General features: G+C 39.6%; 1 long non-coding RNA gene across 6 annotated transcripts; it reads right to left on the bottom strand.

The window, feature by feature from the left end:
- Nucleotides 1-1,559: 1,559 nt before the first annotated feature.
- Nucleotides 1,560-25,202, bottom strand: LOC106015150 (uncharacterized). 6 transcript variants are annotated; one of them, XR_011810656.1, is made up of 8 exons: nucleotides 15,368-25,202; nucleotides 11,954-14,929; nucleotides 9,038-9,149; nucleotides 6,510-6,673; nucleotides 5,808-6,037; nucleotides 5,266-5,369; nucleotides 4,126-4,201; nucleotides 1,560-3,993 (listed from the first exon to the last, which is right to left on the bottom strand). It is a non-coding gene; the product is annotated as an uncharacterized lncRNA (long non-coding RNA). The 6 variants fall into 6 exon arrangements; XR_011810654.1 differs by having other exon boundaries at nucleotides 9,492-14,929; nucleotides 15,368-25,176; XR_005267256.2 differs by having other exon boundaries at nucleotides 9,038-12,062; nucleotides 14,842-14,929; nucleotides 15,368-25,170.
- Nucleotides 25,203-26,723: the final 1,521 nt, after the last annotated feature.

The following is a 26,723-nucleotide window of genomic DNA, read 5'->3' on the forward strand; positions in this document are numbered from 1 at the left end:
TGAAAGAGTGACTACACATTGGTACGATGGGAGCTTTGCCTGCTGTTGGAGTGACTAAAGGCCCTCAGAGTGTATCGCACACCTTGCCCTGCTGACAAAGCTTAGAGGAATTAGGCTGCTCAGCCTGGTTAACAGGTACGTTCAGGAAAGCTCCCGGGTGCCTTTTTTTCCCTGCAAACAAGTATGACCCCCTTCTACTTAGGCAATGCAGCGCATGGTTGTTTTTATTATGGCTCTGTCACTTCACACAGTCCAGTTTTATTTCAATAATAAAAATATAGAAATATAATTAGCATCTTTGTTTTAAGGCACTGAGTTTTTATATTACCATGTGTGACAACTGCTATGGCAGTGAAATCGTTAAAATCATGTAAATGCTTAAACCATGTAGGCCTGGGAGATTATAGTTTCATTAGAGAAAAGGCTATAAAGTTAGACCTAGGTAATTACCTTTCCCATTAATGCTAGAAAATTCTTTGCTCCACTGAGAAGTGATTGTGGTGCATCATGCCTTCTGTGCTTTTACATTCAAACTGCAGGAGCCTTTATTTCATCAGCACAAACTGCAAGGAAACAGCGGCAGCCTTCCAGGTGTACTTTGCAAATTGGGGTTTAAATGTGGAACACATCAAATTAAAATTCAATATTAATTATTTTGTCTTGCTAGGAGCCTGAGTAGTTTAAAGCAGCAAGGGTAATTGTCTAACTCATTGTATGTGTCTACAGCGAACTTAATCATTATGTCAGCTTCCTAATAAAAGGTTATTATAGAAACAAAGATCCCAATTTTACATATGGTAGGCAAGGGAGAATTCGAAGAGCTAGTCTCCAAGGTAGACTTGAGGTTCTTGACAAATGATGCCCATGCTGTGATCAGATACTTAACAAGAAATCTCGTTATTAACTAGGCCTGTACAGATAATTAGCACTTGAGCTTCAAATTTTAAATCTGGCTTGAGATGTATAATTTATCAAAAGCCCTAGCTCGCTGTCAAAGTCCTATAATAAGGCAGTGTTATTGATGAATTGAGATTAAGAGCAGATTGAAGAGAAAATTAGGCCACTGGTTACTCTGAAAGGTCTGATTTCAATATTTGCAGTACTAATTTGGTATTATTTTGGTAAATGGATGTGGTCCCTAAGTGCTGCACAGTATAAAAGAATAAACTGTACGTCATTATTCTAACAAAAAAAGTATTGTTTACTGTATGTCGAATTTTGCAGCACTAGCAGTCTGGTTAATAAGCTGCTTTATGGGATAAGTGTACCTGGTTTTATTGCATTAATTTATTATAACACACGGAGAATGCTGGGCTTTTAGGCCAAGTTACAAAATGTAGCTTCTTTACATTAAAAATTATGTTACATTAGACTAATTATGACAGAGTATGCCAAGCCCTAATTTAGCTGTTTCATTTATATCTTTGAATTGTCTTTCAAGCATTCTTTACACTGGAATGCAGATAAGTACCATTTTATATATTCAAGCTACATAAAAAGAGCAATCTTTTTTTAATGATCGCCGGTAGCACTTCATTGCAAGTGGTTCCAAGAAAAAATGAAAGAGTTACTGTATGCAATCTCTCTACAGTAAACTGCAGCTGCAAAGGTGTTAGATACACATTCATGACCCTTAGCAAGCTAAATCTTTTTGATACACATAATAAAATGTCATTTAGGGCAATATCTATTTCCAGAATTATATTAGGCAAAATGAAAGGTTGGGACAAATTCTATTTTTTTTTTCTTTTTTTTCAGGTTTTAATTCTTAGCCCAAGCACACAACCATATCAAAACAACTCTGTGCTTTACCATATATCATGTCAAATATATAACAAATGCAAACACATATCATTGTATATATCTGATATATCACATCAATATCCTCCAGCAAAATAATAATGTCACTCGCTGCCTGTTTCCAGGAAACTTTGCGCTGAAAATCCCTTGTAACACGTTATTGGCAGCAGCTCCTTTCCTCTCAGTTTCCAGCTGTCCAATGGGGTATGCCAAGTCACAGCAGGACCTGAGGAGTGTTTGTATTCAACTGTGGCACTGCGCTTTATGGAGATTTTCCTTGTACATTGTGCACTTGCAGACAAGCGGGATTTCCAGGACCCAGCAGGGGCTCCCCGGTGTTTATGCTGAGGTGGTTAGCTAGTTGGCAAATTGCTTTGGGCCAGAAATGTGTGACAGAGGAAAATGTATTGCATTAGCTTTTCTATCAATAACATCTTAACGCTGCCTTATAATGCAATTGCTTTCATGCTGATCCTGTCTCCTAATTTTAATTTTAGGATTGATTGGATTTTGCAATCAGGCATCTTTGGCAATGTTGGGAAGAAAAGCCCTTTCCTCCTTTCTTTTAAATAAGGTGCTATTAAAAATATAAGCAACAAAATATAAACCACTCCAGCTGCTCTAGTAAGCCATTGACTGATATATATTTGTACTGATTTGGAAAACATACAATCTTTTTGATATATATGTTGAAATCATTTTAAGATGACTTAAAAAAAAATTATTATCTTAGATTTTACTCTGCCATGCACAGTGGAGCAGCATTTTGCTGGACCATTTGAGTCCTGCAGGATATTTAGTAGATTTGTAAGAGATCCAGAAAGGAGGGCACTGCAATGCCCAGCAGACGGAAAAGCTAATTTATACTTCTGTGGTGGTTATCATTCAGGAACTTCCAAGTGTTATTCACATATTGTGGACTTACGCTGACCTTGTTTACACTGACTGTACTTCTACTGTGCAGTAGTGCAAGTTGTGATCAGGAGACAGCTCTGCTTGCATTAAGACTTACATCAGCGTAAGAGGTAAAGCTGGGGAACTTTAGGGTCATTTAAGATAAAAATAATCAATAAGCTAGAGTTGAGCTTTATTTAGAAAATAATTTAGGGAGTATTTAAAAAAAAAAAAAAACAACTTTAAATGATATTGTCAAGGGTACTCAGATATAAAAAAAAGGTTTAGATATTTCCAAATTCCGAGGAAAAATGAATACGTATATGCTAAGCAGGAGCATTGTGCACATAACAAGACTCTGTCAATTTAGGACGCGCTGGAGCTCATCAGATAACACTGCTTTCTGATAAGCTTAGCGTCCAAATCGCCTGACTTGGAAGTCCTTTCACATGAAACATTCCCCTGGCTTGTAAGGGGAGCTGCATGTACAAAAGATCATCAGCAGAACGTGTGTTTCTATATTTGTTTATATTTGTATAGCAAATAGAGTAATGATAAAATACTTTTCATGACCTGAGGTGAGAAATAACAGCTACCAGCAATCGCCATGCAAAAGAAAAGAGTGGGAATGCATATTATATAACACTGGGCATCTCACACTGTGTTATTAAAAACAAATGGTTTTGGTACTCAGCTGGGTCATGCAGTCAGCTCTACATTCCTTGTTTTGAGCAATTTGGTAGTGTGGGCATTAAGTGACCACACGTGGGCTGCGTGAATTATACCACAGGAGAGAAGCAGCGTGAGGATTCCCATCGATATAATTACAAACAGCAACTACTTAGCGCAGCTCAGGGTGACAAACCGGGATTTTACCAAAACAAATTTCTTCAGCCAGACCAGAGGCATTTCAATGCTATAGATATTATCGTCTGTGCGCATCCAACAAGCCGAGCACGGAGGGCTTCCTGTGGTCAAGCATCCCCAGAAGAACCACGAAGTTGTGCCTGTGCTCGGCACCTTCCCTCGCCGGCTGTAAAAGCTCCAAGTTTGCGCTGGGGGACGGCTCGGAGGCCCGCTTGCGGCGAGGCGCCGACAGGGGTCTCCAGCGCACCGCGGAACCGCCGCGCACCGGGGCCGGGGCCGGGGCCGCAGCGTTGGGTCCCAGCCCCGTGCGGCTGCTCGGGGGGTCCCACGGAGGACAGAGCGGGGAGTAGGGGTTTTTGTCCTATTTAATTATTTATTTATTATGGGTAGGCACCTGGGAGGGAGGGCCGTCTTTGGTCTGAGCCTCGGTACCTGAAGTTCAGCAAAATAAAAGATGCCTGTTACAGAATGAGGCAAAACGATGCGTGGCTTTCTGCTAGCGTGTCAAAGCCTTCCAGTTTCAGCTCAGATCAGCCAGGTATTTCCAGCAGACCTGGTACTCACCGAGTATTCAAGCGACAGAAGGCAGAAAAACTCATTTTGCTAGAGGTGATAGTAAATAATAGCGCCGTTCTGTTACCTGTGTGAAACATTTGCAGTTAGTTAATTTTTAAAGTGCATGTGGAGTTTAGGTGCTCTCTCTCTCTCTCTCTGTTTTTTAATTAAATGATTCAGGAAGACAACTGTCCAGAAAGCTTAAGGCATTTACAAGTGGAATACAGCTCTATAGTCTGTGACAATGTACAGTGGTTGATGAGTTAGTTCTAGAGGCTTCTGAATTTTAATGATGTTGGAGATGATATTGTGTGTCCTTCAGCTTGTTAGAGTGACACTAGCACTCCATAAATCATAATACCTGTGTATTGTAAAATCAATACAAAAGTGCTATCTCAGCGCTAAACCTTAATAAGTTTTTCAGTGCTCTAACAGCTTAAACTTTGCTGTAATGCCATTGGACCTGCAGGTTAGGATCAGAGCATGCTTAATTTGTTTTGTAATAGAGACTTTTCTTTAATGAAGGACCGATTAGTAAAGCTTTGGTTGCCACTCTGGTGATCAGTTGGCAGAACAGCCTCTGCAATTAAACTCGTGTATCTCTGTCCTGAAGCAAAAAAGCAGGCTTAAACAGTCAATAAATGTTAATCCAGTCAGAACCTGTCTGCGCCTTTGAAGGCTGCCCATGAGGGGCTTTTCAAATCACATTTTTTTCATCTTGTTTTAAATATGGAGGTCCCCATAGAGCTGGTACGTAGTGTACAAGGCCTCCTACTGCTCTGTAATAAGATCTGGCATACTAACAATGTTCTGTACAGATCTGTCATCTTTAGGTTTGTTTGTCCCTCCCCATCCCTGCATACCTATCTGTATGGTTACTGGTTACAAGAAAAGTAATGTTTTAAATTTCATATATATGAAAATAAAAAGGTTGCTTTTAAAATCTTTATGCAAAACATGTTACTACAGATGCATAAGATTTTTATCATTTACAAATATCTCCCCCAAAGTTTTCCCCATTATTGTTTCTTTGTGGGGTGATTCTCAGGGGAGGAAGTTTACATTTATATATAAACTGCAAAGCACACATGGGAAACATGGAACTGCCAAGCAACTGTCCTTAAAACAAGCAAAAAAGAAAAGTTGAACCTTATTGAGATTGTTGTTGCTCTCTCTAGGATATGCTTCTCATGAAACATTGCCAGATATTTATCTAATTCTGGTTTTCATTCTTGTCTGCTTGCTTTCTTTTCCTATGAATGGGATAAAAAAAAGCAAGTTGATAACTAAAAGCAGAGGGAGGGTTAGCAGAAAGTTGGCTGATAGAGTTGGGAGGGAGACATGGGTGAAAGAAAGAGGCAATTCCCAGTCTTTAAATGCTTTCCATTTGGTGAAACACAGCTTTTGCTATGAACTTCATTTCCTTCCATTTTCCCGACTATTTTCAATCTGTCCCTTTACCTGCATGCATAGCTGTACATAAAGCATTAAAATACATGGGAGAGTGCATTAAATTTAGCCTAATCATAACTGGCATCCTCTTTCTGTTGCTTTGTATAATTTAGCTTTTGCTCATCATCAGGAGACTGAGAGCTTCAGATAAAAAAAGATGAAGAGAGTTGTATGAGTTGCTGCATTTGAGATGGAAATTTCTTGTTAGAAAGAAAGAGAGGGAAAGGAAGGATGCCTACCTCTTTTTACAGGGGACCAAACCCACAGCTAGCACAGTGCTCCAACTTCCCCAGAGTCTCTGTTTTCCACCAGGGTGACCTGGAAGCGTTCACAGGCGACAAGCTGACGCAGGGAGTGGGCAGCGGCAGCTGGGCGATGGGGCCGGTGCAGCACAAGCGTGCAAAATTTCAGCACAGGCAGGCAAGGGCGCTAATACCACGATGTGGTATTTTCTGCTGCTTCCTGCTGGCTGTCAGAATAGTACAAATCACCAAGTTGTCTTTAGTTTAAAATATGCCGAGGAAGTAATGGGCATTATTATTAACTACATTCACATTGCTTGTAGATATGGATATACACATACGTCTGCATACTTGGTAGCTTGAGTGATTCAGTTCTGATGAAGAATATTATGAGATTTTTAAATACTAATATATACATTTTAAAAACTCCCCTCTCTCCTTACCAGCTTTCTCAAGCCCCGCTGTGGTGAGGCCAGTCACAGGCAGTGCTGAGGCTGTGGTGTCCCTTTCCAGCCTGTGTCAGGCTGGGTCATGTTCAGCGTGAGGCACACATTTAATAACAATTTGAAGCTGAAGAATATATAAGGAATATATTTTGTCCTATTCTTTGTTATATTTCCCTTTTCAGACTCCATCTTCAGTTCTGATCACTGAATTCAGACCAGTTACATTCAGACACAGGTACATGCCCTGACTCACCTCTTGTGCCACTTCTGATTCCAGCCTGATGCTTGCACTTCCTCAAGCAGCCAGCACTGTGCAGCCAAGATGTAGTTTGATTTTTGTCTTCCATTACTCCTGTGATCTCAGCAAAGCCACTGACAGCAGACTTTGGGTTCCTGTTCAGTCAGGTTGTGTGCAACCTTGCAGAAATCATAGAGGAGACTCTTGCTGAAGTACTGAAATCAAAACTGCTATCTGCAGACTTGATTCATTAAAACATGAGCAGGGAAAGGGAAGGGAAAAAGAAAGTCAGACAGCATCTTTCAGATAAAATAAATCAAATGGATTCCAAACAGACAAAGGATATCTTGAAATACTTGGAAGTGCTTATTCAGTGCACAAAGCTATGGAGGCCACAGTCCTGGGAAGTGACAGCATAATAGCAAGGATACTGATGTCCTGAAAGCCCTACTAATGCACAAAAGACTTTCATAAATTATAATCCTGAATTATAATACATCATTTGCTACATTTTAAAATCTTTTTTTTGAGCAGGATGTGGTGATAAATCTTTCACATTCCTTTCCTTTCATTTTCTAACTTTCTGCCACAAAGAGTTGGGCACCATGTCCCTGCCTGCATGTAGTTAGTCCTGTAGTTTAGTCAGCACATCCCAAAATTTAAGAAAGCAGGGCCAGAGCTCACAGGCTGTTGAGTATTGCTGAAGTACTGTGGGAGCAAAGCACAATGGGATCAAATACCTCTCCAAGCAAAATGGTACATGAGATATTTGCTATCACAGAAGACCTGCTAAAGCATAAAGAAATGCATGCAGCATTCAAAGCAGGAAAAAAACACCTGTCTTCTTGCTCACCGGGTCTCTAATAAGAAAGGGGGAAACAAGCATGAGGACGGACAGAGGCTAATCATGGCCAGGGCTGTCAACCAATCCATAATGCCTCCAGGTCTTTTCTCATGCATCTACCTGCCTAGTCCTGCCTCACATTTAGGCGTGAACTAAACTTGCAAGGAGCTGAAGCTGGGATGAGCAGTGCCAATGTTGTGTCTTAAACGTGGATTGGAGAAGTCAGCTTTGGACTGTGTGGTCCCAAAGTTGCCTGTATAGGGTCAGCACGAAAGCAGTGGGTTAGGAAGCAGTGCATACCCTCTCTACTCAGTGCATTCAGTTTGTTTATTTTAGAAGGTGTCTGGTCATGGGGCCAATGTTTCCTCCTGAAGGACTGGAGCTGTTTGCATAAGAGCGAGCTGTCTGTGTGTGCTGGGACTGGGCTGGGGAGACGTGTTTGGAAGGGGAGAAAAGGGGGACACAGAGCACTAGATTTTGTTTGCTTTCCACTCTGTGCTAGCATTTGATGAGCAACTGCATGATCACAGCCAGAGTGTGATAATTACTGCATGTGGAGGAAACCCCAAAAATTTAAACAGGTCCTCAAGGTCATAAATGTAATTCAGTTTGTGCCTAAATCAGCATGTTGTGTCTCCTGTGCCCCTTCACTTTTTTTTTTCTTGCTGGCACACTGTTAGGATGCCCATGACTGTAGGTTGAAGTCACAGTAGCTATTCAGAGCATGGGCTCCCTCAGAGCCGGAAGGGGTAAAAAGAAATCTGGGTATAATCCTCATGTCAGCTACAGTGGTCTGGGCAGCCTCAATAATTGTGAGACACTTAGAGGCTCTCACAGAAACCTGGGAGCCTTTGACTGTTGTTTCAGTAGACTCCCATGGTCAACCTTGGGTGGCTGCAGGAGGTGAAATTTTAAGTAGACTCTAGCCTTATAAAACATCAGCAGACACATACTTGAAAGCCTAATGATCAGTTTACCTTGGCTTAATTAGGTTTATGTGTTCAAGGATATCCTGGCAGGGAAAGAGGCTTGCTACTCTTGGAGAAAATTAAAGCTGGAACAAAATTCTGCTGACCTGATGGAGAGCCTGAGCATGAGAGATCTCTGTGTGAGAGCTAGTTCTTGCGGCTGGCTCCTTGCACTCAGAGAGGTGAGCTGAGCCCAGATATCCCACTTGTTCACCAGCCATCAGCTCTCTTTTTGGGGTGGTGGCAAAGCTCTGTGCTCGGGAAGCTGGTGAGCTGGCTCAGGGCTGCTTAATTGCTCTCTTTCCCTCCCTTTCAAATCTCATTCACCCCTTGCAAAAATGAGTCTATGATTAATAGATTTTTGAATTGGCTTATAATTGGTTATTCTACTCTATAATATTAATTTTCATCTTCAACTGTTCATTGATTGAGGAATACTGGATGTGGATTGTTAGTTTTCTTCATGATACTACATTGAAGAATGATTTGGAGAATATGTTAGTGCATATTGATGACATTTTCCACCTCCTATGTGTTTTTACAGTATTTTTCTTATTTGCTGTCCTGGAAGAAGTGAAGCTGGCTGCTATGTATAGTATTTTTTGCATTTTTTATTTTTTTTTTTAATAAGCAACTGTTATAAAAACACTAAAAAAATCAAAAAAATTTAAACCACATGAAAATGAGGAAGATACAACTGAAAAAAAATAAGCCAGCTATGGCCATCTTACCAGCCTTTCTGATCTCCTTTCCACTTCCACTTCTCTCTCCATGCCACAGTATTTCCAGCTGCATGGTAGCAGGCATCCTGACTCTGGGGCATTTCTACAGACCACAGTAAGGCTGAAATAGAAGAATTTTTGATGAGATTATTGATGCTACCCAATTCACTTCAAAGTTTGTGGGCATGGTTGGGGTATGCCACACTTTTAACCAATGGACCGTGTTGGTCCATAACACAGATATTTAATGAACGTTGGCTGATGACCCACAACTATAAGAGATCCCTCAGGTCCTCCTGTGGCATGAGCCTCGGAGAGGCTGACTTTGTCACCGCCACATGCACTGTGGAGGAAACTGTCAATGACTTCCCCACCTGAACACTTCATGGCTTTGACACCCCTGCAGCTTGGGGATACTCTAGTCCTCCCTGTGGCACAGTTGTTCCAGGGACGCCCTGAATACCTGCACCCTCATTTGAGCTGCTCTTGTTGGGCCCTTTCCATCAAAGCTGCTGGATGGTGTCTCTCTTGGAGTCAGGATCACGCCCTGTGAAATAAGATCAATGTGCAAGTGCAGAAACCTGCTTTCAAACTTTCCTTGAGATGGTTTAATTTAAAACAAAAAAGTGTCACAAAGCTGTTTGCTTCTCACCTCAAACATTCATACTTTTAACAATTAACTCGCCGCGAGAGACTGCCAAAGAATGTAACTGCACTCATTTAAACATTGGTTCCTTTTATTACTGTCTTCCAAGAAGTAGCAAAACTAATTTCAATGAAAATTTGCATTTAGGAAACAATCAACAAACCACACACATAACCACATGTACGGCTCGGCGTGCTGCTGGGGTGAACCAAGGCATGCCAAGCTGCAGCCTGAAGCTAATTTTTTACAGCCGAGTTATAAAGCCCTGAAAAGGGGGTTTTATTGTGGAAATGCTGACAGAACCATACTGGTGCTACTGGCTGCCTTTCTAATTAGTCCAAAGAATGGAAAGTTATATTTTGCAATATGTGGTAAATGCTATTGTCCTGATGTTGCTGGTTTATGCCAGAACTATGGGCTTAATTTGGTGTTACATACTCTATTACAAGTTTGAAAAGGCGACTTGGACCCTTTTACTGTCTTGAAATGTGAGTGCTTTCAGGCAGCAATCTTGATTTGTACTTTCAATTATATAAATATTAAAAGGTGCAGTTTGGATTTGTTTTTGGTGACAGTAGTAGATTCCTGCTGTGTTCAGTCTACTTTGAAGAAGATGTGGAGTCCACATGGCGTTTCTTGCATGTTTTCCAGAGACTACTTTTAAATTCCTTCAATAAAAGTTACTTTTATTCCTGTTTAAGTGTTTTGTGGTAATGTTTACAGAGAAACATCCTGCCAGCAGACTAAAGTAAATAAAAGACAGGACACCAGTAACATAAAACACATCATTTTACTACTGTTCCCCACCACCTGCACTCCCCCTCTTTGCCAGAGCTCCCTGCTTGTAATTGTGCCTACCTGGCTTGGCTGCCACTGGTTTCACTGAAGGTGGCAGAGGCTGTTTATCCTGCTACCCCATCACTTTTCACTGCAAGGTTGCCACAGTATCACTGTGATAAGGCAACTTATGCACTTTGCCATCCCTTCAGCATCAATTAACTTGTTTTAATCTAAGACTGTTACTATGCATCCTATTGTAGTGCTTACAAGCTCTTGTCTTGCACCTACCTATGCTGGCCACCCTACAACAGGTAACAAAAGAATAGAGTCCTTTCCCTGAAGGTAGGACAAATCCAAGGGGAATGGATAGAAGCAATTATCAGATTACACACACGTGACATACCAACCATACCTTAAAAACATGCATAATTATAGGAAAATGAGTCAACCCACTGATTTAAATGAGACAACTATGTGATTAAGTGCTGTGCTCTGCTTTCATTTTGCTAATTTGTTTGTTTTTCTACTAGTACAGTACCTATGATATCTTGAAAAATGTTACTCACTATTGCTATATAAATGCTGTTGCTGCTAGTGTTAGTGAACTGGCGCTGGGCACAGTCTTGTGCATCAGGGGAGGGTGATATTAAGGCTCTAAATGCCTCTGTATATTTGTTTTAAATATACTATTGTACTTTAAAGTGCCTACAAATCACTATTAGTTATTATACAGTCACAATAAATTCTTTTATTTACATGTGAAATCAAGTCATGGTGAATTCCTCTCTCGTTTCAGGATAAAACTGATTTAACAACAGTGCCTCCCTCCTGTTGTAACAACATCCTGCTACTTAGCATTACTGGACTTAATTGAGCGACAAGAAGAAATTAATCCATCCTCTTCCTTCCAATCCCCACTTTTTACCCCTATCATTTTTTTTTTTGCCAGGATTGCCTTTGTGTGGTACTTGATAGTAATGCAAAAGCTTCAATAGTGAATATAGTATGTCTGCTGAGATTACACTAAAAGCAACTGTGGATTATTTTCTAAATGGTAATCCTTAACAAGAAGTTTTGTGCTTGTTCAGCAAAGCAAGGGCTCCATTTCCGTCCTTCTTTGTATTTCATTTGCTGCAGGGAGGCAGCCTCTCAGGAACGACCTGATGGGATGAAACATCAAGGTTTGACTCAACCAGATCTGACCCAACAAGCAGTGCTTAGAATTAGATCACAGTCTCCGCATGCATTAAGACCTACAGCCTACAGTAACTCTGTTAGACTGCAGAGCAGCTAGGCTGGCTCTGATTGAAATTACCATTTTGATGCTCTGACCTTCAGATCTCTTAACAAAGCAGAAAACGACCTGTCCACTTGTCCTTCTGGCTCTGGTGAGGCAGAGTGGCATCAGCTCCAAGCCAGTGCAATATTTAACTTAATCCATGCTCCCAAATACAACATCAAGACAACAACAAACTTCAAAGAACACAATTCTTACTTACAAAAGGGACTGCTGCCACTGCCACAGGTGGGTCTTCTGCACGTCGAAGATGGTCCTGCCAACACGTGGCCAAGCAGGCAGTAACTCACCTCCCAGGTCAGCTCCAAATCCTGGATGCATTTTAAAATCCACCAAGAATCACACACTGCAATGTTTGCTGCAGGTGCTTTGCCCTGAGATAAGCACATATGGATGTCTGGCCACTGATGAATTATGAGTTCCTCCTTGGAGCTTGGAGGAATTGGGAATGCAGTTTGAAAGAATTCTGTCAAAGGATGAGAGAATTCTAGCAAAGGGGAATATATATATATATCTTTTTGGTGTTAATTTGAACTTCACATATGAAGTAGCTAGAATCAACAATACCTGCTTCTAGAGCTGTTACACCCTATGTCATCTCCTATGGAAGAAAAAAACCCTAATCTTTGACAAATAAATCATTCCTTAAGCACTGTGTTGCCATTTGATGTTAAGTAGCAGGTGAAAGCTACTAGTCTAGTATGAAAGCATCCAGCAAAATAAACTGGATTATTTTACATCTTTTTATATGAAGTTGAAATTTGGCTTTGTTTTTCCAGAGTAAATACAGGAAAATACCCACTGTAACAGCTTTTCAGGACAGTAGATCACAAGGTTTTATTTCAATCAAGAAATAATAATAAATAAATAATGTCATACTACACGCAAATAGACTGAACTGTACAACACCCATTTCCTTGCCAGACATCCTCAAAAAAAATAAATAGCCTTTCCACATATCCTGAAATCCAAAGTAAGAAAAGTAAAACAATTTTCCAAGGTCTACTGTCAAAACAACAACAAAAACTGGAGAACTATTAATGGTGAATTGAGAAGGCTGGTAAAAATAAAGATAGAACATAGAGACATGAGAAAACATTTTGTGTTGTGCTATCCATGAAGCTGATAACTGGATCTTATTTATTAAACATTTGCATTATTACAACTCAAAGATATTGTTGGTTTTCATGAGAATTGGCAAATGCTTTTATCGCTTTGTAAAATAGTATTGAATTGTACTCTATAAATCTAATCTGTATATAGATTTGTAAGGTGTTCACCCACATATTTATAAGCATGTATAATTAATTTTGAGCTGTACCAAAGTTCTTCTAGTGAAGAAAAAATCTTGGAAAATTCAGCCAACCTAGTTTTTTTAATATAAAAATCTGTAAGTTGCAATTTAATGTGTCTAAATATCTTTGGTCTGGAAGTCCCAAAAGAGCCAAAGAATCTCTCTCACGTGAGATTTCCAGTAATTCCTGGTTTCAGCCATGTGGAAATATGCTATAAGCAGCTTTCCCATGCTATTTACTCTTCCAGACCAAACTAGTAAGAATGATAATAATTAGCATTTTTACTATGATATATTGTCAAAGTGGATGAAAAATGTGGATAAATAAACACTGAAGAATTGTCTGAAATATCTTAATATAACAACAAACAGATGATCAAACTCTTTTGAACTTCACTTTCAGCCAAGGTTTACTTTGGATTGTGGCTAATCTCAGATGAATGCGGGTTGACCCATGATGAAGACCACCGGGTTAGATGCATGTTTAGGCTTTTCATACTCACAAAAAAATTAGACAGCACCATTTCCCAGGTAAAATTCCCATTTGTACATACCTTGTAGCCATCATTCTTGCTGCCAACAACTACCTGGGCAGGAACGGGAGCCATGACAGCTCTGGTGGCTTCCTGCTTGCTTTGCACAAGCAAGAACACTAGCAGCACTGTAAGGAGAGATGAGCTTCTCTCTCGTGTCTTTGCCAGGTGCTGACCAAAGGACTCTCCATTGTGCCCATGACATGCAAGGGACCAGCAGTCTGAGGCCAGCAGGGAAATAAATTGCTTTTTAAAATACCCTCATGCTTTGTTCTTGGAGATGTATTTTCTGCTTTCACTGATACCAATCACACATAGAAAGATACCATTCTGGGCCCAAAATTAAAGCAAAGCATGTCTGTTGTATGCTTTTTTTTTTTTTTTTCTCCTTGAAAATTTGTTTTATATCTGAGACTTCTCAGGAAGAGAGTGAGCCATAAAAATTTTATGTGTATATTAGAATGTTAAAAGCGCTGTAGTAACAAGCCCTGAGTTTTAAATAAAATATAAGTACTGAATCCTGTATTAGGAACTGTGTAGCAGAGTCTCAGAGGCTCACTCTAAAAATTAAGGATCACTAGCTCTAAACCCAAATAAAACACAGGGAGCTGGGAACACCAGAGGGACTACCAGCGGTAGCTTTGCATACACAATGAGTTCAGGTGATCATGAATGATAGACTCACCCAACACAAACTGGATTTGGAAGTTGCAAGTAACCATGCATGGGGCCAGCAGGGTAGTGGGGATACCAAGAGCTCAGAGAAATGAGAACAGGCCTGAATCAAGAGATGCTGCATAGAGGTACCTCAGAATGACCTGTCTGGTAATGGAGCCTGCAGCAGAGCTTCACCAGCTGACCATAGCCAGAACATCCAAATGGTAGGCTGCAAGCCTGTCTGAGAGTCTAAGCTTAGGACTTAAAGTAGCACTAAAATATTTATACAATGTTGTGCGAACATGGGTAGAAAGGAGACAGATTAGGCGTCCCTGCCCTACATGCTTCAAAACTGGAGCTCTAGGTCCAGTGTGGGGTCAAGTGGTTTAAGTGGTTTGGTCCCCTAGCACTTAAAGTTTATCAATGTTCAGAACAAAAGCTGCTCCTCAGTCACTTAGGCAACTCTCACCAGCAATGTTTATTAGACCTGTAGCTGCACAGCACCTGGGAATTTAGCTCACTTTTATAACCAGACTGTAAGTTGTCTGATGTAGGCAGTGGTCTCTACAATGTGATTCTCCCAGCTCACCCTTCCTTATCACTTACCTCTCTGCAAAGGCACTGCTGAGAGGATCTAGATGCACTGTTCTGATCTGATGGACTTTTATCTCCATTTTACTTTGGCTCTCCATCTCTGTAACAAACACAAAGCAGAAAGATTTTAGAGAGTCAGGACTACCTGGAATATTTATTGAGTACTACACGACACTGCTTTTACTGACTGATATGATAACTGTTCAAGCCCTCTGCTAGTCAACAGACAAAGAACGACATAATATGCTACAATAAGCAGAAAATTCATTATCCAAAAATGAGCAGAAAGAAGCAAATATTCACTACTGTGATTTCCTTCTGTTCCTTCTCTTAAAATTTTAATGACACATTCCAAATGTTTAAAACATTTACAAAAAACATGGGAGGCTATCATCTGCATACTTTTCTTTTAGGGCTCTTTAACACATCTTCTAAGAAGTCCCAGAGATGTTAGCTAAGCCATTATATGTAATGAATCTTGGCATAAAAGAACAGCACAGCAGCAGCTACACATGAAGCGGCGTATACAATAAATTACCTCAAATGCAAACCAAATTCCCCTTGTTTATCATGTATATAAAGCACCAGCGCTCAAGATTCCCTCCAGAAGTGCCGGACTGTGTGTAATATTACTCATAGCATAACAAGGTCTAGTTCTGTCATTGCAATTGCATCTTTCCTCAGATGATGAAGTGCAGACACCTAGAGATAGGAAGGCTGTCCAAAGAAATAAAAATATCAACAGGTTTAACAGAAAGTCTGGGAAAATGGAGTGAAGAGGTAAGCGCTCTTGGAAGTATTTCTTTAAGTCACCAAGCCTGGCTGAATCTCTTTGCTCGTGCAGCACAGCATAGCTCTACTGACATTAGTACTGAGAATATGTGCTGATTATGAATAACTCGACGTGAGAATATAGCAGAGAGCATGCAGAACCCACCATTCTGCTTGGAAATCTATGTACATCACAGGAAGTGCTGCTTTGTACCAGTATTCATTTGCCTGTACTACCTTTGAGAGGGGCTCCATATCTGCATGTCTGGAACCCTGCTACACCTGACTGAAAACAGTCCCTTGCAGCACAGCCCCATCTGCTTCAGCTAGGCAGAAATCGTCCCACGCAAGTCTGAGGGAGGATCAAAATCTCTAGGATGGATGTCATGGGCATGCAGAAGCAGAGAGGCTGCTGGACTTCTGCCTTCAGTCCCACAGGTATGCATTTTTAGGCAGGCAATGCTGCCAGGTTTCTCCACCAGAAGTTTAGCTATGGTTTGTAAATATACTCATGTACAAATACAACAGAAACCTCATCCTCAATGCATTGCATTTGCACATCAAGTATTATCAATTCATGAATAGCTTTTTTGTAGTTTTGATTTCATTTCAGCAATCCAGATCTCTCTCTCTCTCTCCTTTTTTTTTTTTTTTTTTTTAAACAGTATGACTGAAAATCATAGGTTAGGTGATCTTCCCGGTACTTAAGTAAAAGGTTATGCAGGCACAGTCAAAATCCTGTCTTCTTCCCAATGTAATGTTGAGGTAGAACTTGTCCAACTCAAGGAAGAGAGCTCCAGGAATGAGGTGAAACCAATGTAATTTGAGAAATGTATGGCTCTGCAACCATAAATTTTGCTGTTCTTAGGTGCTTGGGGTTTTACATTTTGGGCGCACATTACACTTGTGATAACTGAAGAGTCATCCAGAGACACTGGATGTGGAACCTGCACAACAGCAGGTGTCTTCTCCGGAAGTCAGATGGATAGCACAAGGGAAGTCAAAACATTTCTCTTATCAGCTTGCGTAAGAGACAAAACGGTAATTAATTGAAAGGTTTTGGAAGTTTGAAATGTTGGAAGCAATTCCTAGAGAGTAAGACATTAGTACATAGAAAGAAAAAAGTTGCTGAAAGGTACAGGGTATCTATTGCAGCTTTCTGAAACATATCACATCCACAAACAGAGCCATAAGCAGTACATTTGCTTATAGGAAAAACAGTGAGTCATTAATGACCGTATGTCCAGCTTCTAGTATCTGACATCTGTTTACACACACATGTAGATGACAACCGTTTATAATTTAATTAATCAAATTTGAGCATCTATGACATCCTTTCAGTTACTATATTTATATTTTTTTTGAAAATAATTCTTTAGTACAGTCATTGCCAAGCATTAAAGCTAATCCCGTAGAATAAAAATATGTGAACCAAAAGCAGCAAAAACACAGAAATCTTAAACAAAAAATTTGAAATGTTTCCATGAGACCCATGTCACTTGGGTATTGTTCCCCTTACTACTGAAACATCCTGTGAGAATTTGTGTATCAGCCGTGTTAGTTTTCTACAGTAAGATTTGTACATAACAGCAAGTTTCTGGATCTTGTTAGCTCAGGGCAAAAAGTCATGCTTTGGAGCAGTTGCCCCAGCAGGAGGATAAAAGATGATGGTTGGTAATTACATCAGTTTTGCACTGTTGAGCAGATGTTCTTGCAGATAGATTTTGGCTGGCATTTACAGAACATCACTAGTGAATCTCATGATAGCATTGGAGGAATACTGCTACAAGTGGATGGAGCTGCATGCTTTTAATATATAGTTTATAAATGGAAGAAATAAACGAAAAGAAGAAACAAGAGGAAAGTGCACCAGGAGCTAGAATATTTCAAAAGCTTTTTTTTGTTGTTGTTGTTTTGTTTTGAATTATAAAAAAAAAAAAGAAAGAAAAAAAAAAAGAAAAATATTTAATCTTGATTAACCTGAACATGGGCCCAGGAGATTTATTTAAACCTTAGCTTAATAAAGAGATTAAGCAATATGTGGTACCCATTTTCAGTATCCGGAGAGGACACAGTAGCTTGTATAGGTCCATAATTAGAAAAATGGAAGGAGATTCAGGGCTGGAAAGGCAGTAAAGTAATATAAACTAAGAAAGTTCTTTACCTGCATATGACTGGCAGCAGTTTAAAATACATAGAGCAGTAATCAGAATACAAGTTAAAATTTGCTAGTAACATAACCCAGATCAAAAAAGCATAATTGTGGCTCAAGGTCTCAGTCTCAATCCTTTGCTCAACCTCCAGATCGGTTTCTGGATAGGATCTTTTTTAGGTGTTAAGCTCAACATAAAAGGCAGAAAATATGCCGTAGTCTGGAAAATTCTGTGTATTTCTACCAAAAAGAGCTCTTCAAGACTGAACGTGTTTTTAAATCAGCCATTTCAATCTATTACTTTCTACAAAATTTTGTATGTTGAAAGATGAAAATACATCACAACTGCAGCCAGACTCCTGATCTGACCATGCTTTGGGCTGTCAGCATGTCTGTTAATGGAAGGATTTATTGACAAGAAGTGTTTTAAAAACAGAGCATTTACAATTAGATTAGAATCCATTCCCCTTCATTTTACCTATCCGTAGGAATGCTGACTTTCAAAATCCTCTCGTTCTTCTGCTGGCTGGCTGATGCTAAAAAAAGCTACAAACCTGTCCCTATTGGCAGGTGCCAGTTTGCAGAGTCAGACCCATGCTCCCTGCTCACCCCTTCCCCGAACAAGGAATCATGCTCTGCACAAAGCGTCAGGCAAAGTTGCCTGCAAAGTGCCAAGGATGTCTGAAATAATAAAATAGACTAGCTTACTACCATATGCTTTGCTTTTAGATCTCGGTTCCAAGAGGGAAATTCAGTCAAATAGCCAAATTATAATAAATTGTACAGATTTCTTAAGACATTTAGGGCTAGCATATGCTTTGACTCCACCTAAGGGTGGTGTTATATTCACACCAGGACTCAATATTTCAAAATGAAGCTGCTGGTGTTACTGCCATGACAAAGAGCTAGATAAGAGGAAGTGTGGAGCAAGGTTGTACTGATGGACAGTATCATGAATGGGCATGGACAAATCTGCACTCGTTTTCATATAAAAACGCCCCAGGACCCACAAAGAGACCATGCTGTTGCAGAGGGCTCCAGAGGAAGAAAGCAAGCAGCCCATTAGCAGCCCTGAGCTGATACCACCAAATCAGATGGCCATTGCCAGCAACTATGCATGGCACTCCCTTCCCTCTGACTCTCTGAGGGATGCAGGTATCTCCTGTGGCACTCAGCTGTCTACAGTTTTAGTGTTCATCTCATGGCAGCAGGAAGGGTAGGGTGTGCAGTCTTGCACTTCTCATGGATTTCTGAACACAGCCTTGGAGAAAAGCAATTTTTAGTATCACTGCCCACAATGAATACTTGACCAAGCAGCTGGAAGAACCCAGAAAACATTTGCTCTCAAGTTTATACCCTCGTAGTAAACACTTTTTTCTATCATGGTGGACTCCTCCACCTAGGACATAGTTTCGTCATTAACAGCAGAGTACAGTTATCCTTAGCACATGTGAGACACAAAGGAATGTAGCACTGTGATTTTTTCATGGTCTCTTCTATTCCCAGGCAATATAAATTCATTTTATCTCACTCCTTTTCAACACTCTGCAATCACTTCGAGAGAAAAGCTAGAATTGATATTGGTTTGGTTTTCCTATAAACCTACAGCCCAGAAAGGGGACAACAGTTTGGGGGTGATACTTTGGATACTGTACTGAAAGGTACCCCCAAAGGAAACTAGAGGGTAGAGAACCAAAAAGAGGAGGACAAAGAGAAGGCTGAAGGTAGCTTGCTTTGATAAAATGATATCACCTTGGTTACAATGTGATCCACAGAAATATCATGTGTGTTCATGACCTTTTTTGAAGAAACAGTGCTTGATATACCATACCATTGCCTATATTTGTAATAAATCAAATGACAGAAAAACAAATGTCACTTATTAGAACATTGAGGTTTACTGTTCAAGTGATTAACTGAGAATCATTTGTATGATTAAATGCTGGAAAATAATTTGCTTTCACTGTGAACCTATAGCATAGATCTCATTACACAGAAGTGCTGCATATTAGTTGAAGCAAATTAACATTCAAAGACTTTCTGGAGTGGCTGCTAATCACAGGCTGTTAATTACTGTCATTACATTCAGCTGCTGAGGAGACTAACCACGGAATCATTCTCATGATCTTGGTATTTGAAAGTGATCTTCACCAATAAAAACACGTCAGACATACAGAAATTGCAAATTGCTGAATTTGCTGACGCAGTTGAAAATTCCGCTGACTATAAGTACCCGTCTAGTGATAGATGCATTCTTGACACAGTTTCAGTGTTTGGACTTAGGAAATAATGAGTATCAATGTCCTAGCAAGGGAATATGCAAAGATGAAGGAGCCCTTTGTATCCTTAATTAAGGAAAGTAGTAGCAGAGCTCGTTCACAGATAAGTGACTGTACATAATAATCATGTATTTATGTGAGGGACTGTTATGCTATATTACTATAGTGGCAATTAGATTTTCACAAAGCAGTTTTAATAAAAGGCGTACTTACATAATAAATAAACAACTAATTTCCATGGCAGATTAATTATACACTTATAGCTTAAAATAGTCACCACTCTAAGTGAAAACTAGAGGCAGATTTTTACAAATGCAAATGTACAACTGCATGTATACAAGTGAACATATTCTTTACTGGTAAATCAGGGACAGACATGCATGAATTTCAGGAAAGATGCCTCTGTAAAAAGCAGGCTTATTTATGATTTGCATGAAAGAAAGATCCAGCCTTGCTTTGCTTGAGGGACTTAGCAGACCGACCTAGAAACAGTTTCACCAAGAGAGAGAAGAGGGCTCCGTTGAAAGTGTCAGGCCCCTGCTCAGAGACCTGTAACCTGAAGATGTGAGACCTTTCCCATGGGGTCTTCTCTAGCATCTTTTCTTAGCTTGATCTTCATAGACCAAGCTAAGAGCCTTACAATATAGAGAAGGGAGGGGTTAGTCCTATTTCTATTGTTTTGTGTGTGATGTTAACTTGTTTTCCATGATACATAATTTGCCTACAGAATTTAGAACCAATATATTGTTTATATATATTTTTTTTCACATAATCAAATTTTGCTCAAAACATTGCTATTCCATAGCAAAGCCATAACACTTAATATTTCTTGACAAAACTATGGTTTAACTCTTATTCAGTTTATGAGTTGTCTGTAAACAAACAACCATCTTCTCGAGTGAGCTGCAACATAGAGAAACAGCTCTTGATTAGCTGTGTGTTCACAAAATAATTTGTTGCAGCTGCTCTGTATTCCACTCAATGGCATGCTGTAAAAGCCAACAGGCTTTTCTGGACAGAAGAAAGGCTACTGCTATTTTGAACATGATCTCCTAGATAACTCACTGAGAGAGTTTTGTGTGCTACAAATGTTTGGGAATTCAAAAACTTAATTTCATTTCAGAGAAATGCAGTCTGGTTTTGGATGTTATCAACAACCTTCACAGGATGGGGTGCATTAGGAACAAAGGGTCATGAAAAGGCATGCCAAGCAGCATATCAGTAAGTCCTTCAAAGTAAATGAATGTTCTGTATTGTCCATGCCCTGCTGATGGACAAATGCAGGTTACAATCCAAATTCTGCCCTTGGATGTTCACATTCAGCTCCTGTTGTGCCCTAATTAAATAAACACCATTTATTTTAATTAAAGCAAATGATATAACGTTGGGTAACACGTTCAATTTGGCCTGTAGAGATGACACTATTTATATTGTCAGAATAAAGCCATTAAAATAAAAAAAAAAAAAAATGAGAGAGAATAAAAGATAGATATAGACACTTTTTTTTTTTCCTCCCCTAAATGCCTTATAAACTGAGGATTATCTGACTCCTTAGTTCATACTGAGGTCAATGAATAGACAGTATATATTAAGTTCACGTTGAGAACATGGATTTATTATTTTTTAATGAAATGACACTATATTAAGTGAAGAGCTAAATTCAGATTTCCTAAGGAAGCCTGAGATACTCGTCCTTAGAAAATATGTGAAAATGACAACATCCATCCATTGTAGTTATTATAAACTTAAACAACATCTTTGAATTGACAAACATTTTTGGGCTTACACCATAGCCACAGCATTGTCTTTACTAAATAGTTAAGGAAAATGCTCTGAAAAGTAACGTGCTTCTTCCCCCCCCACACACACACCCTCTTAGGACCAGTAAGTCACTAGTAAGAGATTAAAAATATTGATTGCATCCAGAAACAAAAAAGCAGTAGTTTTAACCAACATTTTTCCAGTTCTCAGGCAGCTCTGTCAATCAAGACAATGTCTACTTTTCCTAACGTATAAACTTGTTTTGTACAAATAAAATACAATATATTTTTCTATCTAACCCATATAAGGTAGTATTATTAATATTAAAAATAATAGTAATATAAAATGGCATTTGTCAATAATACTAAATAAATTAGTATTATTTATTCTGTACTTGTGCTTCTGATTTCTTCGTCATAAGAATAACTATATCATTTATCAAGACAGACAGTACTCAAGAAATTTAATTGTGTTTTCTCTGTTCTTAGTGTTTCCCTTCATTTCTTATTTTTGACACATATAAGATCAAAACACATTAATTAATGTTTTTTGTGGGCTCACATGATTTGAACTACTGAGATTTTTCTGCTACTGCAGAATCTGGCATTCAGGCACATGAGCTGTCCTGGCTCTATTTTTCAGTGCTAGGTGTCTGCAGCTGTTCCCTTGTCTCACTCCTTGAGATGTGCATTACCTTCAGTCCCACTCACTGATGTGTCTGCTATTTGCTCCTGAGCATCCAACTCGTGTTTTAGGCCAGGCTCTGCACCTGGAGACATAAGCGAAACATCCTCTTCCTAACTGCCTTTGGCCAAACAATCATCTGTGACCAAAGGAGTGGCACTGGGCATCTGCATGTAATTGCCACGAGCCAGTCTCATCAAAATGCCCCACTGCTCCTCAGCATACTCAGACGAAGTGTAAATTGAATCCTAGCCATTTCACACAACTAAAACAGGCTGTAAATTTTGACAGCCTCCAGTGGAGGGCACATGCTCCAGACATGGCCAAGAAGAAGGATTTCCTGGCTTAGCAGTCACAGCAATGAAAACGCAGCTTTCTCTGAAGGGATTTACACCCTTGAAGGAGGTTGAGACCTGTGACTTTCATTCACCACAGTAGATGAAGCAGAAACATTTTGAACAAAGAAAGGGCTTCAATGTCTCACAAGAAGCATTGGTAGCTACATGAGAAATCTTTGAAGATTAACAAGAATTTTACCAAGGAGTGAAAATTTCCAACTCTGTGTAGAAACAGTGAAACACACTCCCATCACCACCTGAAATGTTCGTTAGGACAAGAGACCCAATTGTCCAGCATCCTGAACAACTCAGTCCCTGTGCTTCTAGCTTCCTAAAATTCAGCTGGTACCCAGCTTCTTGTCCTGTGCCATGCGAGGCCTCATCTTTGCTGAAGTTTAGCAGGGGCAATAACCCCTGTTTTAAACCTGCTGTGGTGGAGGCATACTCCATCAGGCCAGCATGTGATAAAACTCAACCTGGTCACCCTGACATGTGACATTTAGAAGAAAATAATTTTGCTGTCCTTTTCATCCACCCTCTATTTGAATGGAAATTTTGCCCAGATACCTTACTTTTAAATATTATTGTGTATTCTATTATTTTAACATACAAACTCAGGAACTTTCATTTGAAACACCAAATAGTGTATTATTCAAATGCCCAGCAGCTTAACTGTAAATTAAAATGAAAGGTTTCAAGCTTTTGGAAAGCACAGAACATGAAATATATTTGCATGCGTTAAAGTGTTTCTTGATCTTGTCACTGGAGTAGTCTCCTCACAGAGTTCAAGGAATTAAACACTATTTCTCTCTCCATAACAGTAAGTTATATGTCCTTTTGGTTAAATGTGATTTTTGTGTGATGTAGTTATCCAGATTGTTCTCAGTAATAAATCTGCTCCTGCATAATTGATTAAATAACCCTTTGCTAGTTCATGTTGGTAAAATACATTCGTTCTTTTTGTAAGTGTAGATGACCTTGGAGGATGCAAGCCAGGAGGAGGGTAACAACGTGACAGCTGAACATGCATACAGAAGGGATCTGCCTGGTGTAATCCTTGCACTGCGAGCAAAAACCTGCCTGGAAACTATGGAGATCTTGCCCAAGAAAGGTTTTCAGCAAGGACCCTGAATAGAGTGGTTCAGGGACTACAGATCAGGTAGTCAGCCACAAATACGCACAAAATGCTTCGGTCAGCTCAGGGCACTTTCTGAACATACAAATCAATGACAATTAAAGTGGATTATGAAAAAGCAATAACAGATAGTTAAGTCTTTATGTGATTTAAACAAGCTAAAGATGCAGGGCCTGATTCTTCTTGTATGCTCAAGGGGTAGAGACGTAGCTTTAATAAAGCATATTCTCTCTCTTCTTTTTTTTTTTTTTTGTTTCCTGGAGATCTTTGAATCTGTTCATGATGGAGGATTACTGTAATGACTGGGAGGGGTTTAGGCTGTTGAGACTCCTTTGTTACTGCAGATGCAACTCTCCATGCTGAGACAAGACATATTGTCGTAGCAACTCTTCTGATATTTTAGGATACTTTGGGTTAGATTTAATGTGCCCTTACTTAGCCTTTTCTGAAAATCACCTTAGAAGAATCTGAGAGCTACAAGCATTGCCTGAATGTACAAAGTAGTTTAGGACAGATATCTGCTTCAGTCAGTACTTTCCAACAGCTCTCATTCATTAGGAAAAGAGTATAAGATACATGCAGAATTATTTTCTTCAAATATATTAACCTGATTTCTAGTAACCAGCTGGTTATGGACTTGCTGTATTGAATATTTTTCTGGATCACTGCATTTAGTACCAAATTGCTCAAATATCTATGAATTTGTCTAATCATTTTTAAAACTCATCTATAATTTTGGCCTCCAGGATATCCTGTGATGATGAATCCTTCAGGACCTTTGCTATTTGTACTTGACAGTACTCAGCCAGTCCAAAGAATCTGACCCCCTGACTTGAAGTGAACTTGCTGGAAAACAAACCACAAGAGCAGAGAACAGTAACAGCCTTAGTGAACCTATTATACAATAACAATGTATTTAAAGGAGGTAATTTTGCATAAAGATCTAAAAATAACCAGGCAGTTTGCAAATGGTTTCCAGTGGAAGAATTATATGTACACTTTAAGGAAGTAAGAGAAGTGAGTTTTCACATTTATGAATGGATACGACTGTGCAAAGCCACATATAAAAGCAAATAAAGTTAAAGGTTCCCTGCTGCAACACAGCAAAATTAGTGAAGTGCTTTCAGCACAGAAATAATGAACATGCTGAGGGCTCTTGGCCGCAGGGAGAATTCTGGTTCTGGAGGTCTGCACATGCTGCAAATGCCTGAAGAATATCACAGGGAAAATGAATTGCAATTAGCCAGCTAGCGATTATTTTAAAGCAAAAAAAGGGTCTGAGCAATTCCATAAAGATACTGAAAGTAAGCTTGAGAGTGACAGGGTAGGCAACAAGCTGAAGAGATTAATACAAGATGTTAAAAAGAGCTTTACAATAAATCAAATCTTCAACTGGATATTTGGACTCATTTTTTTCTAAACAAACTCTGGAAATTGAAATGGTAGAAATAACCTACAAATCAAATAGATGTAGGGGGGAGGAGTGTTAGTGCTTCCTATTCCAGTCAATAACTACTCCCTCTTATCAGTGATCAGATTATTTAGCAATGCAAATGGTGACATTAAGGAACCAACACAGCTGGAGGGATGCGGAGATGGCTAACAGCGATGTTGTTTTCCACCGGTACATACAATTCCAAACCTGAGAACGCATCAGGCCACAAAAGGAAAACTGGATCTGAGGTTTTCCTGTGTGTAGTTCAAGAATTTAATCACTGAGGCAAAAACTTACAAAAGAATCAACATTATATCAAAATGCATTAAGCAATGCATTAAGGATGAGGAACCAGATTTACATACACTGTAGCTCAGTATTTTTGCTGAAAATCGATACCAAGAGAATTCAGAAATCAAATGAGAGTACACAGGCTCAAGCACACTGTTTTATTATAGTGCACTTGATTACTCCGACTGAGTATTTTCTATAAACAAGACTATATAGAAGCTGGCAATCTACTACAGTACCACAACAAAAAATATACCATTTATGAAAATGAGAGGAAGACCTTCGTTACTAAGAAAGGAGTACAGGCTCCTAAATCAGCCAAGCTTCCAGGTTAAGTAATAGTGGGACTGAACTGCAGCAGCAATGGTAAGATATAAAAAGGTCAAAGCAGGAGACAAAGGCAAATGTAAGTTTAGAGGACGCAGCAACAGTTTGTCAACATCTCTGTCAACTTCTCAAGATGCAATTCTTCATCTTCATAATGAGAAGCAACCTCAACACATGGCATTTTCTCTGTGGTGGGCTCACTCTTTCTCCCAAAATACTTGAATGACCCTTAGTTTGTCACTGGAAAGCTACCAATCTGTCAGTCACAACCTCTGATGTCTCACCAGTAATTCTTCCTCTCGCTTTCCAAAAGCAATTGCTGCATTCACACCACTTGCAGCAAATCAGTCTCTGCTCTGTGAGACTCACCAACTGCTTTAAGCACCCCCCAGCTCAACAACTCCTCCCATGCCACCCCCTCTGCTCCCTGGTGACAACATTCAGGGGTCCCTGCCAGTGCTGCTTTGCCGTTGTGCTCTGGGATGGAGCTTAACAAAGCTTTCCAGTTGCTACAATTCTCTCTCCTGTCCACTGCGATCCAAATGATACAAAGGAACACCTGAACTACTTCAAAATCCAGGTGAAGAATGACATTTCAAAGTCTATTGGCAGGTATTTGCATGACAGATATCTCACAGTCACTCAGAAATCTTCTTCATCACTGTGCAGTATAATAATAGCATCTTTATGTAATTATTGGAAGCAATTCCATATGGTTTTG

This window comes from Anas platyrhynchos, chromosome 7 (assembly GCF_047663525.1).
Source record: "Anas platyrhynchos isolate ZD024472 breed Pekin duck chromosome 7, IASCAAS_PekinDuck_T2T, whole genome shotgun sequence".
Lineage (NCBI taxonomy): Eukaryota > Metazoa > Chordata > Aves > Anseriformes > Anatidae > Anas > Anas platyrhynchos.